The sequence below is a fragment of the Giraffa tippelskirchi genome, chromosome 8 (genome assembly GCF_054371585.1).
Source record: "Giraffa tippelskirchi isolate mGirTip1 chromosome 8, T2T-mGirTip1v1.2.pri, whole genome shotgun sequence".
Lineage (NCBI taxonomy): Eukaryota > Metazoa > Chordata > Mammalia > Artiodactyla > Giraffidae > Giraffa > Giraffa tippelskirchi.
Genome location: NC_137282.1, coordinates 14,920,686 through 14,924,956, shown reverse-complemented (window position 1 = coordinate 14,924,956; position 4,271 = coordinate 14,920,686). Strand labels below are relative to the sequence as shown.

General features: G+C 40.6%; 1 long non-coding RNA gene across 1 annotated transcript; it reads right to left on the bottom strand.

The window, feature by feature from the left end:
- Positions 1–910: 910 nt before the first annotated feature.
- On the bottom strand, positions 911–2,838 carry LOC145518651 (uncharacterized). The gene is made up of 2 exons (XR_014063081.1): positions 2,561–2,838; positions 911–1,843 (listed from the first exon to the last, which is right to left on the bottom strand). It is a non-coding gene; the product is annotated as an uncharacterized LOC145518651 (long non-coding RNA).
- Positions 2,839–4,271: the final 1,433 nt, after the last annotated feature.

The following is a 4,271-nucleotide window of genomic DNA, read 5'->3' as shown; positions in this document are numbered from 1 at the left end:
GTGTTGAAAGTAGTCATAGAAACAGGGGGCAAGCGAGAGAGAGTTAGAATAAAGAGAGAAGAAGAGAAACAGAGGCTGAGTCACAAGTATGAGAAGCTTCCGGAATAAGAAGTCATTCTTATTCTTTTAAGTGAGCATTTTAATGACAAGATACTCCAGTAGAGCTACCAGACATCAGCTGTTGCATCTGAAGAGAAATGACTGTCTTAATTCTTCCTGAAGTTTGACCACTTTTCTTTTATTTTAATTTTATTATTGGAGGATATTTGCTTTACAATATTGTGCTAGTTTCTGTTGTATAATGAAGTGAGTCAGCCATGTGTGTGCACATATCCCCTCCCTCTTGAGCCTCATGTTCACTTTTCACTGTTTTCTGAGGTTACCTAAATGCCTCAGGCTCTTTGGGGTTTCTTTGTGAAACACTATTCTGTCAATGAACTTTCATTTAAAAAAATTGTAAAAAAAGGTTAATAACCTTCAGGTTAATTACAAGCTCACCTTCCTGTTCAAGATTTGGCATATGAACTGATTTTGAATTTCAGCAGTCAGTATACATGTTTGCTTAGGGTTGATGACTCAATATAACTAAACTCTAGATCGGGGCAGAATTCCTCACTTCTATTTCTCCTCTCTCAGTATTTCATTTGTTGCCCTAGAGTACCAATAATGAAATTTGTATTTAGGGACCAAAGGATGTCCAAAGGGATTAAAGTCAGTGTTTATATTAATTGTGAGAAAGAGTTAAGGCAGTTGAGGAAGATCTGTGTTCAGTCTTGAGAAGTGAATTCTATTCTGTGTCTTCAGTGGGATGAAGTAGATATGAAATATTATTTCAACCCCTGCAAAGAAATCGATATACACACACACACACACACAAACACACACACACAAAAACTCGAGGACCAAAATGTTAAGTACCAAAACAGTCTATTTAAGGTATGGTGAAGACGCCAAGCCTGGTGGCCACTAAAAGGAACCAAACAGGGTCATCTGTAGAGGTGTGGATGGATCTAGAACCTGTCATACAAAGTGAAGTAAGGCAGAAAGAGAGAAACAAATATCATATATTAACCCATATATGTGGAATCTTGAAAAATGGTACCGATGAACCTATTTCCAAGGCAGAAATAGAGACACAGACAATAGAGAACAGACATGTGGACACAGTGGGAGAAGGGGAGGATGAGATGAATTGGGAGATTTAGACCGGCATATATACATTACCATGTGTGAAAGAGATAGCTACTGGGAAGTTGCCATATAACACAGGGAGCTCAGCTCAGTACTCTGTGATGACCTAGAGGGTTGTGATGGTGGGGGGTGGGAGGGAGGTCCAAGAGGGAGGAGATATATGTACCCATATGGCTGATTCACTTCATTGTACAGCAGAAACTAACACAACATTGTAAAGTAATTATATTCCAATAAAAAACGGGATTGCAACTATACGTCGTTGACGGTTTGAATACTTAGCCATTTAAGGCAGTGGACTGGATAAAATTACTTTTTGGAAATCTTCAAAGGTATGATTCTGTGTTCATTGATACCTTTTGTATAGCAGATTATAAATGTGGGTAAATACAACTTGAACAATAAACAGATTAGAAACATCTCAATGACTGTAGATGTGTGACTTCACAGCTCTGTCACATGTAGGAAGTGCTCTAGAGTAGTAGAGTACAATGGAGCAGGATCGGCAGGGGATAGCTGTCACTGATGTGATTGAGAAAGCCCCCTGTCATGGTTAATAATGATGATCTTCATAAATTGTTATTGCCAGAAATATTCCCTTCGGCTCAGGTATCCTGCTGCTTGCTCTGCCTCTGCAGCTGGTTCAAAGACTCTGAAACAAGAACCAGGACAAAGATGATTTGAATAAAGGGCACTACAAGTACAAAACTTTATAGAAAAACCCAGAATCGCAGTACCTAAGTCATAAATGGTGTTTCCCACATGGAAAAACTGTTCTCCCAAACCCACTCGGTGTCAACACACTTTGAAAAAGCCATTAGCAAGGCAAACGGTTTAGTACCTCTGAGTTTTTAAGAGCAGAACACAATTCCCAAGGAGGTTTTTTTTTTTTCTCCCCTCACTCAGTTTTCTTTTGTAAGGTATGAGGGGCATCTATGCAAATGCCTAAGACCAGCTAAGATTTTTGGACCACTTAGGTTGAGGTCTCTTGGGAATGCATACTCACTCTGACTTATTCCCCTTTGAACTGGGGGAGGGATCTATTTTCATGAACAACAGCTGTGGCCCCATCCTCATTTGATAATTTCCTTATTCAGCGAATCCAGATTAAGTACATTTTATGCAACAGATGTGGTGCTGGACACCCAGAACTGGACAGACCCTCAAAAGGAAGTAGAGATGATCTTCTATGGAGAACCACCCAAAATTATCTTTGAAAATAGTTCTTCAAAAAGAAAAAGGTAAGAAACATTTTGAAATTTTTTGAAAAAAAAATCCTAGTGGTCAAGAACTGAAGGGGATTTTTCAAGAGCATTTTTGAAGAAGCTTATGAGGAGAAGGCAATGACAACCCACTCCAGTACTCTTGCCTGGAAAATCCCATGGACGGATGGGCTGCAGTCCGTGGGGTCACTCAGAGTCGGACACGACTGAACGACTTCACTTTCACTTTTCACTTGCATGCATTGGAGAAGGAAATGGCAACCCACTCCAGTGTTCTTGCCTGGAGAATCCCAGGGGCAGGGGAGCCTGGTGGGCTGCCGTCTATGGGGTCGCGCAGAGTCGGACACGACTGAAGCAACTTAGCAGCAGCAGCAGCAGCATGAAGGATCTAGACCAACAGAATATGTTAATTGAATGAAAGATAAATGAAATAGACAAAACTCAGTTTAGGGCCCCATAATCAGAAACAGAAAGTCTATTATATTTAGAATGGATAAACAACAAGGTCCTACTGTATAGCACAGGGAACTGTATTTGATACCCTGTGATAAACCATAATGGAAAAGAATATTAAAAAAGAATGTCTATATGTGTATAACTGAGTCACTTTGCCGTATAGCAGAGACTGGCACAACATTGTAAATCAACTATAGTTCAATACGGAGAAGGCAATGGCACCCCACTCCAGTACTCTTGCCTGGAAAATCCCATGGACGGAGGAGCCTGGTAGGCTACAGTCCATGGGGTCGCTAACAGTCGGACACGACTGAGCGACTTCACTTTCACTTTTCCCTTTCATGCACTGGAGAAGGAAATGGCAACCCACTCCAGTGTTCTTGCCTGGAGAATCCCAGGGACGGCGGCGCCTGGTGGGCTGCCGTCTATGGGGTCGCACAGAGTCGGACACGACTGACGCGACTTAGCAGCAGCAGCAGCAGCAGCAGCATAGTTCAATAAAAAAATTGAAAAAAAGAAAACAAAAGGTCATCACAATCTGGATTCTGATAAAGATACCCCCTTTTCTAGGTTCCCACAGCATAGTGACCAAATTTAAATAGTAGGAAGTTTTCAGCGGGTTTTTTTTTTATTTTGTTCCTCTGTGATGTGATCCCATGAGATAAATATATATTGCTAACAGTCCATCTTTGCTACTGACTGGATTCGTAATATGGATCACCGGTGCCCACACCACTAAAAGCCACTTCCACTCCACTTGTATGCAGTTAATAGTTCCCTAGTTTGTAGTTGTAATTCTGTGCCAGAGGCATGAACCAGCATCTCTGAATCAGGAGATGACAGATATGAAATAGGTATAAACAAAAGCCCAAACCTCATCTGGAAGAAAAAAAAGAAAAAAAAAATACTGGCTTCCCAGAGTTATTATAACAAAATAATGGTGCTCACCAACAATAAATAATATTTATTAAAAACAAAATCTATACAAGGTTCTTTGTTGGACAGTTTTCATACATTATTTCACTGAATGCTTTCTCTCAGCCTACAAGGTAGAAATTATTTCTCCTCTTTTATAGATAAGGAAACAGGCTCAAATTGAATCATTTGTTTTCGCCCACACAGCTAGTAATTGGATTCAAATGAAGATGTGTCTGACCTCAAACCTGCATTCTTACTGACAAACCAAGTATTCACTGGGGACCATGCCCTCAGCCATCTACCCTGGGGTGAGAGGTGATGGGTGAGAGAGAAAGACAAAGACAGATTAGAGAAGAGGGAACACAAAATAGTAGAGAGACACAGAGAAGAAGAAACTCAAGAATCCTATGGAACAAATTCAAGTCCATCCACCACTCTTAGCAGCTGTGATACCTTAAACAGGTCTTCTGAGCTGTGGTTTCC